This window comes from Arachis ipaensis, chromosome B4, assembly GCF_059453495.1.
Source record: "Arachis ipaensis isolate K30076 ecotype BB chromosome B4, ASM5945349v1, whole genome shotgun sequence".
Lineage (NCBI taxonomy): Eukaryota > Viridiplantae > Streptophyta > Magnoliopsida > Fabales > Fabaceae > Arachis > Arachis ipaensis.
This window is the reverse complement of record NC_142439.1, coordinates 50,140,535-50,153,629: the sequence shown is the minus strand read 5'-3', so window position 1 is coordinate 50,153,629 and position 13,095 is coordinate 50,140,535.

Here is a 13,095-nt window from a genome sequence, read left to right as displayed (position 1 = left end):
ACGCATGGCTCACGCGACCGTGCGAATTAGAGGAAATTGCAGTGACGCGCTCGCGTGCCTGACGCGAACGCGTGAATTGGAAGCTGCAAGTGTGATGCGAATGCGTGGACGACGCGCACACATGGCAAGGCAAAACACTGGATGACCTGACTGCGTGGATGACGCAATTGCGTGACAAGCGCGATCTGCGGAATCTGCAGAATTCGCTGGGGGCGATTTTGGGCCATGATTTGACCCAATTTTCGGCCCAGAAAAGCATATTAGAGCCAGGGAACATGCAGAGGCCAAGAACAACATTCATTCCACATAATTTTAGTTTTAGATCTGATTTAACTCCTCCTCTAGGTTTTCTCTCTGCACATTCATAGTTCTTAGGATTTTGATTTTTATTGCTTTTTTGGATTGGGATATTGAGAAGAGTTATTACCTCCGTCAAGACTTCGTCATTCTAGTTTGTTTCCTTACTTGTCACTTACTCTTTTATATCCTTAATTTATTCAGAGTTACTATTAGATTATTTTTAGAATTTATTAATACAAGAACTATTTTTATTTTTAATTGATCCTTTTGATTATTATTTATCATGTCTTTCTTTATTTCCCTTTCTTATTTTGTGAAATTTACATTCATAATGAGCGAGTAGTTCCATAACTTGATTGGGAGTTGATTGAAAGGAGTACCTTGAGTTGGAATGATCAAGAGTAAAATTATAGTTGGGTTTAGCGTTGGGTCGCCATCTAATCACTGACACTAGTCCTTCCCAAGGGAGAGGATTAGAAATTGTGAATAGAAACTGACTTCCAACTTGCTTAACATTCCTTTATCTGGTAAAGGATAACTGAGCAGGCAACCTTCAACTATCACTTTGATCTTGGGAAAACTCCATCAAGGATAGGGCATCCAACTAATCTACTCCCGGTCAAGGATTTTTTTTAAATTACATAAATTCTCTGATTTAATTTCCTGTTTATCAATTCAAACCATTTTAGAAAACATCTGATTAATAAAATATAACACCTTTCTGCAACTCGTTGGGAGACGACCTGGGATTCATACTCCCAGTATTTTAATTCTAATTTTGTGACAACCCCTTCTAAATTGATAAGCAGATTTTTGGTTGGTTAAGAACTATACTTGCAACGCATCTCTTATAATAATTTCTTAACTCACCAATTTCTGCCACGTCACTACACCATCATGAATAATACTCTATACAAAAGAGGGATTTCAACACCACTATTAAAATGCATGCCGACTTCCAATACAAAATAAGTTTTAGAAGAAGTACAAAGTGGCATCCGTGGCAACCATCTTAGAGCACAGGCACTTACCAAAAAAGTACTCCGAGCCGGATTTTATTGGCTGACTTTACAAAAAGAAGCAACAGAATTTGTGAAGACATGTTCACCATGTCAGAAACATACCAAATTTCACATCGCCCCGCCAGAGGAACTCATCAGCGTAACCTCACCCCGGCCATTCGCAAAATGGGGACTCGATCTTCTCGGACCTTTCCCTCAAGGATCAAGACAAGTCAAATTCCTCATAGTGGGGGTAGACTATTTCACAAAATGGATCGAGGCGGAACCCCTAGCTAATGCCACTGCTCAAAGAAGTCGAAAATTTCTATATAGAAACATTGTCACAAGGTTTGGGGTCCCATACTCTATAACCACAGACAATGGCAGTCAATTTACAGATGCAGGCTTCCGAAAGTTGGTGGCCGATTTGAACATAAAACACCAATTCACATCCGTAGAACACCCCCAGGAAAATGGACAAGCAAAAGCTGCTAACAAAGTCATATTAGCCGGGCTAAAATCGAGATTACAGGATGCAAAGGGAGCCTGGGCCGAAGAGCTCCCACAAGTCCTATGGGCATATCGGACAACTCCACACTCCACCACAAAGGAATCACCCTTCCGATTAGCTTACGGAATGGAGGCAATGATCCCAGTGGAGGTCGAAGAAGGGTCGCCCAGATTGATTCACTACAATGAAGAGGCCAACTCCCAACTCCAAAGGGAAGAACTCAACCAACTTCCAGAAATCCGAGAAAGAGCTCGGATCAGGGAAGAGGAATTAAAACGTCGAATGACTTCAAGATACAATCAAAAGGTAGTGCCACGAGGTTTCGTCGAGAACAACCTCATTCTAATCCGAAATAATATCGGAACAACTCGACCTGGAGAAGGAAATTTGGCAGCAAACTGGAGAGGACCCTACCGAGTCATAGAAGCACTTGGAAAGGGCTACTACAGACTGTCCGAACTCGAAGGGCGAGAGCTTCCAAGGTCATGGCATGCCTGCAACCTACGAAGGTATTATAGTTAGAGGTAATCAGGATCTTAGGATAAGGTGCACTCTTTTTCCTGAAAAGGTTTTTTAACGAGGCACCAAGCCAAGATCTACAAACCGCCCGACTTAGAGGGAAAAACACCCACATGTATATATTTGAAGATTTTCTATCTTGAATAAAGCTTTTTCAGATTCTTTACAAATCTTCTTTTACAAGATGCATTAATCTAAAACGCAAAAATTCATCGCCCGATTATAAAGCTACAGATCGACAGAAAGTGAAAATCAAATTCACTACAAGATCACAGTAAAGACCAACAAAGATGAAAACCAAATTCATCAAAAGGTCGATCAAACGGGGATCAAACCTAATTTCTACGAAATCGGCAAAGATGAAAAGGCAACAAAACAGAACAATGCAAGAAGTTATCGAAAGTAATCCATGGAAAGGACCTGACGAGGTCTTAATAAAAATAGGTTGCTAAAAATAACTTAAAGACAGGCCGACGTATAGAAGTCGGACCAGTCGATCACAATAACCAAAGTTATAAAAAGTAAATCCCTGGAAAGAGGCCTGGCCAGCCTTAAAAAAGAAGATTGCTAGAAATATTATGTTTATATTATTCCTGTAAGCCGAAGTTCACTTACAGGGGCACCATTTCTGTAAGCCGAAGTTCACTTACAAAGGTGTTATTTTTGTAGGCCAAAGTTCACCTACAGAAAGTTGTTGTGCTGTGTTTAGACTATTCCTGTAAGCCGAAGTTCACTTACGAGAGTGCTATTTCTGCAGGCCGAAGTTCACCTACAGAAAATAAGCCATATCTAGGACTAGTTCCTAGGTAATGTCAGGCTGCAGGGTGTAAACCGACACGTGAGCTCATGGCCTGCATAGGACAAACATGCATCATACTTGGTTGCGCATTTCCTCTGTTATAATTTTTGTTTGAATGTATGCTTTCTTTGTTTTCAATCTATTCTTTGTCTCTGTGTTTTGTTTTCTTGTATTCTTTTGTTTGTGTTTTGCTTTCTATTTTCTCTATTTATCTGTTTCTTCTGTCTACTATTTCTCGATATTCTGCTATTTATCTGCTAAACAACACGGAATTAATGAACTTAACTAATAACCCCAACCCTACTAAGAACTCCCCAGTTCTTACCCCTTCTCTCTCCCTTCCCCCTTCAAATGGAAGCAAGAATTCCTTTCCGTAGTTCGCTGACAACCGTTTGCAAAAAGGATTCCACTCTAGGTAGTCTTCTGAGTCTAGAGTGAACTCTGTTTCTATTTATATGTATATACTGTGAGACCAGCCAACATCTGCACCCCGTTCGTATGTGCGCTTTAGCGTAAATCCTGTGTACGAGACTCCTGTTGTGTGGCTACTTGATGAGGTACTAGAGAGACGTTATATGGCAATGTCTGATCATGCAAAAGAGTAGTGGATGATGTTCTACCTTTTGCTGATTTTCCACCTGACTTGATTTTTGAAGACTTAGAATGTACTTTCCCTCGCTTTAGTAGTTTAGAGGGACTAGGTGAGTATAGAGTCTAGGCTAGCCTGGGCGCCAGCTTAGGGAGTTCTTGAACAGGTCAGGGCCTAGGATGTTGTATGTATATATATGTATATAGTTATTATCTAGCTATATCTAGGGGTGATCTAACTAAAAGTCTATACTTAAATAAAAGTTGGATCACTGAATGTTGTTGACTGCTTGTGATGTATTTATGTGTGGTTGTTTATAACTGTTTTATCTATTATCAGTTGTGAATTGATTATGAATGATTCCGTCTATTAATCCAAATATTTTCAAAAAAAAATAAAAAAATAAAAAAAATAATAAAAAAATACATCGCAAATTAACTACGCTTTTAACAACGAATTAGGCTCATATGATATATAATAGATAATAATTAGGAAGACAAATTGGTAGCGCTCAGTTTCTGGTATGATTTAGACATATTGAAAATTGGGTCATTACAATTTGCTATCAGTGCAGTTCGTTTCCAGTAGAGCCTGGGGAGTGGACTGACTATGCTTCGTTGCATACTCTGCTTGTGTGTCTCATGCTGTTAGGGTATCTTCTAGATACATTTGCCATGAATGTCTATGAGTGCTCATTTTGGGAATGTTCGTGCCTAGCTTGAGATATTAAGACTGATCACCTTAATATTGTTTGTTTGGTGTGGATAAGACCTCAATGACTGTGAATAGGCATGGTTTAATCGAGCTCCGAATGATGAATCGACGTGAGCCACAGTTATCTTCAAAGATGCTATGATCTTAATGGCTTTGGATGTGTGAGATTTGAATGCTATCAGCAACGGACCGATCTCTTCGTTAGGATGGCTTGAAGGAAATAGGCCGCTTGAAGAAGGATTCTTGCACGCGGCTGAAATTTTGAGGGCAAAATTTTATTTTAGGAGGGTAGAATGTAACAACCCTATTTTTCGAGTACGCGAGATCTTTTATGAAGGCATGGATTTCTCCGGAAGATCAGTAAAGGGAACACCTCTGATATATCATCAAGCATCTCAATCCTTATTGTCATTATGTCATCCTTAAGCTAGAACCTTTTCTGAGGCAAGCTCGATAACGCGGTCACGAAGAACCTTGTTTTTGAACCATATCGGTTAGGAGTTTTGATTCAGTTTTTTGTAAATATTCTCAGTTTAATGAACCGGACTCGATTCATGATAGAAGAGAGATAATAGTATAATATTAGTATTATATTAGTATTAGAAGATGATTGAATGATATTATAAGGTTACCTGGTCTGTTTTAGTTAAAAACAGAAAATCGGTTTAACCGGGTTTACGGTTTACTGGTGCAGCTTAGCACCAGCACTCTCTGATGAATTTAGCAATGCTAAGGCCTCATCATACATGTTCTATTCTCATAATAAATATGTTACTAGTGTCACTTATGCTAGTAGCTCAGAAAATAATTTTTAGAGATGTTTTTATAAGTGTTCCGATACACCTAGTTTTAGTAGTTATACACCTGAGATATTTTAATATTATTTTAATCCACTTCCAAGCAAACCAATCACAAATCACTTTACACCCCCAAGCCCTCCAAGGCTGTCTCATTTTATCATTTTGGCCAAAAATAACAACAGAGAAAAGAGAGAAATTTTCATGAACACTTAATCTTGAAAGCTTGATTTCTTCTGAACTAAAATTCAAATCAAAACTCCGATTTCACCAAAATGATCCTCTCTTCTTCCTCTACATAACCACGTGACTTATCAAGGATGGAAATAAGGTGAGATGGCTGTCTCCCTCCCTCTTCAATTCGGTTTTCAAGGAAACATGCTTAAACAAGTGTTTTCATGATGTTCTTCCTTAGATCTCTTGCTTAGCTTGACTTGTGGGGCAAAGATCTTTGATTTCCTGCATGTTTAAGGTGAGGATAACCTTCCTAAATGCTGCTAAAGTTTGTTTAGTTGATGGTTTAGAGTTTTAAAGTTGTTCTTGATGTGTTTTAGGAGGGAAAAGCCCTTTAAGAACACTTCAAAGAGTAACCGGATTTGGAGCAGCAAATCAAGGTAGGGTTTGACGAATTTAATCTTGATTGATTGTGTTTGAGTTGTGTGATTATGATATGGTTTGTCTGTGCTTGAAATTGATTGTTTGTATGAGTAATTCTTGTTGAAATTTTCGTGAAAATTTGATGAAATTTGATGGAATTCAAGCTATGAATGTATGTTCTTGTGGTTGTTGGAAAACGAAACCCTAGAGCTTAAATTGGGGTTCAATTTGTGTTAAAATAATGTAGAAAAGATGGGGTTTTAGTGGCTGGGAATTTATTTTGAATTTTGGTAAAAATCGGTTGCTGAAAAGACTGAAAAATGGGTAAAAACAGAGAAAGAATCTGAAGAATTTACGAAGAATACGAAGAACACTTTGAGTGTGATGAAGAACATTGAAGAACACCCTTTAGATCTTAGAAAGGGCAAGGAAGTAAATATTTTGGTGTTTGAGGGTTTATTTGGTAATTTCTGAAAGTTAGGGTGGTTAAAGTAGAAATATTAAAAGTTACGGGTGGTAAAAAGTGAATTTTAAAGGTTAAAGGTAAAGACAAGGTAATTTTCGAAAATTTAATGATAAAATAATAAATAGTAATAAAATATTAAATAATAATATTTAATTAAAAATAATATTTTAATAAAAATAATAAAATAATGCGGAAAAGGCAGTTTTCTGTAAAAGTTTTAGAAAGACAACTTTAAGTGCAGAATCTCATAATTACCTTCATAAAATTCTTAGGGAGTGGTAAGAACATATTAGTGAGGCAAAGATAAAAGAAAGATAAAAAGTTAAAGGAAAGATGAAAACCAAAGAAAAAGTCTGTAAAGTTTTAATGACAGAAAAATAGACAGAGATTAGTGAACGAACTAGGGCAACATAGTTAGTTCTTGAGTTCCGACTAGGGTTAGGTATTATATGAAAAGTTAGAATGTTTCAGTATAGACTTAATAAACCTATACTTGGGACAGACTAACTATTCCTACCGAAATTTACATAAGCTTTAAATACATACGTTAAACAGAGAAATCAGAGCAGAGTAGAAAGACACAGAGAACAGAGTAATCAGAGCAGAGTAAAGAGACAATGTGAAAAGAGTAATATAACAAAGAAAATAGAAGAGAAGAGTATAAGAATAAAGAGTTAAGCCTTGTGGCATGATGTTCTGTTGTATGTTCATCTGCTGCTTTTCCATTGGCCCTAGAGGTCCTGTAGGCCCAAGTTCACCTACAGTGAGTTGTTATTCCTGTAGGCCGAAGTTCACCTACAGAGAGTTGTCATACCTGTAAGCCGAAGTTCACTTACAGGGGCGCCATTTCTGTAAGCCGAAGTTCACTTACAGAGGTGCTATTTCTGTAGGCCGAAGTTCACATACAGAAAGTTGTTGTGTTATGTTTATGTTATTCCTGTAAGCCGAAGTTCACTTACAGGGGCACCATTTCTGTAAGCCGAAGTTCACTTACAGAGGTGTTATTTCTGTAGGCCAAAGTTCACCTACAGAAAGTTGTTGTGTTGTGTTTACACTATTCCTATAAGCTGAAGTTCACTTACGGGAGTGCTATTTCTGTAGGCCAAAGTTCACCTACAGAGAATAAGCCATATCTAGGACTAGTTCCTAGGTAATGTCGGGCTGCAGGGTGTAAACCAACACGTGAGCTCATGGCCTGCATAGGTGGTACGCGGAATCGTGATTACACTTTAATTATGTAAAATTCATTGCTCTTTCTTTCCCTGGAAACGGCGCAAAAAACATGATGCCAAGACCATGGTTCAAAACTCCGTGTAACTAACCAGCAGGTGCACCGGGTCGTCCAAGTAATACCTTACGTGAGTAAGGGTCGAATCCCACGGAGATTGTTGGTATGAAGCAAGCTATGGTCACCTTGCAAATCTCAGTTAAGTTGACTCATATGGGCTACAATATATTATGTAAATAAAACATAAAGTAAGGATAGAAATACTTATGTAAATCATCGGTAGGAATTTCAGATAAGCGAATGGAGATGCTTTTCGTTCCACTGAACCTCTGCTTTCCTGCTATCTTCATCCAATCAGTCTTACTCCTTTCCATGGCTGGCTTTATGTGATACATCACCATTGTCAACGGCTACTTTCGGTCATCTCTCGGGAAAATGATCCAATGCCCTGTCACGGCACGGCTAATCGTCTGGAGGCATCACCCTTGTCAATGGCTTCATCTTATCCTCTCAGTGAAAATGATCAACGCACCCTGTCACGGCATGGCTATTCATCTGTCGGTTCTCGATCATGCTGGAATAGGATTTACTATCCTTTTGCATCTGTCACTAACGCCTTGCAATCGCGAGTTTGGAGCTCGTCACAGTCATTCATTCATTGAATCCTACTCGGAATACCACATACAAGGTTTAGACTTTCCGGATTCTCTTGAATGCCGCCATCATTCTAGCTTACGCCACGAAGATTCTGATTAGGAGATCTAAGAGATACTCATTCAGTCGAAGGTAGAACGGAAGTGGTTGTCAGGCACGCGTTCATAGGGAATGATGATGATTGTCATGTTCATCACATTCAGATTGAAGTACGAATGAATATCTTAGAAGCGAAATAAGATGAATTGAATAGAAAATAGTAGTACTTTGCATTAATCTTTGAGGAACAGCAGAGCTCCACACCTTAATCTATGGAGTGTAGAAACTCTACCGTGAAAATACATAAGTGAAAGGTCCAGGCATGGCCGAGATGGCCAGCCCCCAAAACGTGATCAATAGATCAAAAGATAATCCAAAGATCAAAGATGGTCAAAAAGACGTCTAATACAATAGTGAAAGGTCCTATTTATAATAAACTAGCTACTAGGGTTTACAAAAGTAAGTAATTGATGCATAAATCCACTTCCGGGGCCCACTTGGTGTGTGCTTGGGCTGAGCTTGAGTGTTGCACGTGTAGAGGTCCTTCTTGGAGTTGAACGCCAGCTTTTGTGCCAGTTTGGGCGTTCAACTCTGGTTTTGGCTCCTTTTCTGGCGCTGGACGCCAGATTTGGGCAGAAAGCTGGCGTTGAATGCCAGTTTACATCGTCTATTCTTCGCCAAAGTATGGACTATTATATATTGCTGGAAAGCCCTGGATGTCTGCTCTCCAACGCAATTGGAAGCGCGCCATTTCGAGTTCTGTAGCTCCAGAAAATCCACTTTGAGTGCAGGGAGGTCAGAATCCAACAACATCAGCAGTCCTTCTTTAACCTCTGAATCTGATTTCTGCTCAAGTCCCTCAATTTCAACCAGAAAATACCTGAAATCACAGAAAAACACACAAACTCATAGTAAATCCCAGAAATGTGAATTTAACATAATAACTAATGAAAATATCCCTAAAAGTAACAAGATCCTACTAAAAACATACTAAAAACAAAGCCAAAAAGCGTATAAATTATCCGCTCATCACAACATCAAACTTAAATTGTTGCTTGTCCCCAAGCAACTGAAAATCAAATAGGATAAAAAGAAGAGAATATACTATAAATTCCAAACTATCAATGAAACAGAGCTTCAATCAAATGAGCGGGACTAATAGCTTTTTGCCTCTTGAAAAGTTTTGGTTGCGCATTTCCTCTGTTATGATTGTTGCTTGAATGTATGCTTTCTTTGTTTTCATTCTATTCTTTGTTTCTGTATTTTGTTTTCTTGTATTCTTTTGTTTGTGTTTTACTTTTTATTTTCTCTATTTATCTGTTTCTTCTGTCTACTGTTTATCGGTATTCTGCAATTTATCTGCTAAACAACACAAAATTAAGGAACTTAACTAATAACCCCAACCCTACTAAGAACTCCCTAGTTCTTACCCCTTCTCTCTCCCTTCCCCCTTCAGATGGAAGCAAGAATTCCTTTCCGTAGTTCGCTGACGACCGTTTGCAAAAAGGATTTCGCTCTAGGTAGTCTTCTGAGTCTAGAGTGAACTCCGTTTCTGTTTATATGTATATACTGTGAGACCAGCCAACATCTGCACCCCGTTCGTATGCGCACTTTAGCCTAAATTATGTGTACGAGACTCCTGTTGTGTGGCTACTTGATGAGGTACCAGAGAGACATTATATGGCAATGTCTGATCGTGCAAAGGAGTAGTAGATGATGTTCTACCTTTTGCTGATGTTCCACCTGACCTGATTTTTGAAGACTTAGAACGTACTTTCCCTTGCTTTAGTAGTTTAGAGGGACAAGGTGAGTATAGAGTCTAGGCTAGCCTGGGCGCCAGCTTACGGACTTCTTGAACAGGTCAAGGCCTAGGATGTTGTATGTATATATATGTATATAGTTATTATCTAGCTATATCTAGGGGTGTTCTAACTAAAAGTCTATACTTAAATAAAAGTTGGATCACTAAATGTTGTTGACTGCTTGTGATGTATTTATGTGTGGTTGTTTATAACTGTTTTATCTGTTATCAGTTGTGAATTGATTATGAATGATTCTGTCTATTAATCCAAATATTTTCCAAAAAAAAAAAATACGTCGCAAATTAACTACGCTTTTAACAACGAATCAGGCTCATATGATAAATAATAAATAAAAATTAGGAAGACAAATTGGTAGAGCTCAGTTTCCGATATGATCTAGACATATTGAAAATTGGGTCAGTACAGGACCGACACCATAGGGACCAATCTGCAGGTCGACAAACCCAACAGCGTCAAAGTCAGAAGCATCTAGATTCAAAGGCTCAACAGTCCGAGGTCTTTTTGAAGGGGGAACGGTCGTAGGAGAAGAGACGGCAGCAGTAGTCTGGGGAGGATCGAGCACATGGACCTGAGGGGTAGGAATTATCCTCCTCGGTCCAGGAGAGCTCGGCGCAGGCTGTTTAGGAAGAACCCGGGAAGCTCCTTCTCCAGCCACTTTGGCCGAAATGTTTTGGGCCGCAGTAGCCTTCCTTGCCTTTTTAAAGGCCCTCATGGAGTCATTATTTTTAACCGTCTCTAAAAATACACAAATAAAAGTAAGAAGAATGAACTCGACAAAATAAACAAAATACGACAAGTATCAAGGACGTCGACGCCTACCCAACTTAGTTTTTAGAAGTAAGGAATTTCCTACAAATTTCTTAGTATCAAGATGGGGAGGCTGCCCCCAGTTTTCTTCCAACTTCGTTACAAAAGCTTGCTCAACTTTGTCTAACATCTCCCAGGAGTACCTAGACACCACTACATTCCTCTGTCATTCTAAGGGAAAGCTGGGCTCGCCATTCTCATCCAAAAAGAAAGGACGAGCTCCTTCAAAAGCTCGGATCTTAAAAAATTAATTCTTAAAATCCCTGAAAGACTCATCATACATGGAAAAAACTTTGTGTCCTTAGGCAGACCTAAAAGAAATCCAAGAAGCTTTGTTTTTGCTAGTCCCAGGCTTGGTCAACACAAAAAGGTACAGAAAGAGAGTTTGAGAAGGTTTAATATCAAATTTTTGACAAACCAATTGAAAAATTTTGATAAATCCCCATGAGTCCGGATGAAGCTGAGATGGAGCGACGTTACACGACCACAACAGGTCGGTCTCAAAGGGAGTGAAAGGAAGGGTGATGTTCATCTGACTAAAAAGGAAGTCGTATGCATAAAAAAAGGGACGCTCCCCCTGGGTGGGAACAGGGAAGCAAACCCTTTCATCAGAATCAGGTGCTACCAATTCATAGTTGTTCTCTTGATATCTACTACTACAGATCCGATGATATTTTCTAAGCTCCGTACAGAATTCAGAGTTAGCTAGAGAAACACAAAGCAACACAAGGGAGTCCAACTAGTCAGACATCCCCTCAGGAACCTTAGAAGACGTCTCAACAACATTTTTGTGAGAAGACATGGCCAACTAGTCCTACAACAAGAAAAAAAAAAAGGGATTACTAACCAAAATAGCTCAGGCAAAATCAAAACAACTCGATTCAAAGCAACGCAAATAGTAAAAGGAAAACCCCAAGATGCACACAAAGGTCCAGGGGCATCCTTTGGAGGCAGGGATAGAATAAGGACCCAGAAAAAGTCTATAAGGCTACACCCCAAAACTCTCGGCGAAGAAAAACAAATCCCCTTCCAGACAAGCAACAACATGAGGAGAAAGTCAAAAGCAAACCCTCAGAAAAATGTTATCTATTACAAGTCTATCAGTAAAGAAAAGCTACCAATATGGCAAATTCATCAAAGGCGCAATCCTTTTAAAAAATAAAACAGTTTATCAGCCCAAAACTCCAAATACGAAGATACAATCAGAAGTAGTAAAAGAACATGCAAAACCCTAAAAAGCATCAACTATCAGGGAAAACGCCAAGAGCGTACATAAGCTCGAAAGAAAACCAGAAAACATACATCACAATGACAACCAAGCATAGTAATACGAAAAGACTCAAGCTTTCCAACATAAACTCAAGCAAAATCAAAACTTTACCTAGAAATAGAACAATGCAAGGGGAAGAACGACGAAAGAAGTAAAGAAATAGAAAGAAGAACCAACCTGAAAGAAGAGTAAGCGCAGAAGAAATTGAAGGTAGAGAGGTGAAATTCAAAAAAGCCTTTCGAACGAAGGAAGCTGCAGCAATCACCAAGGGCACTATAAAGAGAAGCATGAAAATAGTCTAAGGCAAAGACAAAAAAATGAAGAAAAATAGTGGAAAAAAGGATGAAGAAATGAAAGCCAAATCCTCGAAAATACTGAAGTTAAAAATGATGAAAAGAGGGAAAACGGCAACAAAGAGAGGAATTAAGGGGTCATTAAAAACCCTCGCACGTTCCCAAAGCAATAAATGCGCGTTTTCAAAAAAGGAATAAAGAAAGACGTTCCGTATTCAGATAGAAGCTCTACAAAAAGATCGACAAAATGCTCGAGTTCGGCTTCACCAGAGAAGGATCTAGAGTCCTAAAACTAAATGACTCGACCTCAAAAGGAAGACCATACTCGAGCAGGGGCACTGTTCATACCCTGGGTCGAACTGTCTGACCCGGGATGTTTAGACGACAAGTCAACCGACCTCTTCAGGTTAGGATTATCCGACCTCTTCTCAAAGAGCTCGCCCAAATTACTATGAAAAGCCCAAATAGGGCCCAAACAGAGGAACACGACCCAAACCCAAAGACAGTCCGAGTCTACAGAGATAAGGGTGGTTCCCTTGAAGATAAGATGACCTCACTCAAGGATAAGATAAGTTAGGATAAGATAACTATCTTATCTCCAAGAAGGTCATTCCTCACCGTTATAAATACACTGGAGCACCCAGGTATAACTCATACTCTGATTCTACAGAAAACCTACTTAATACCC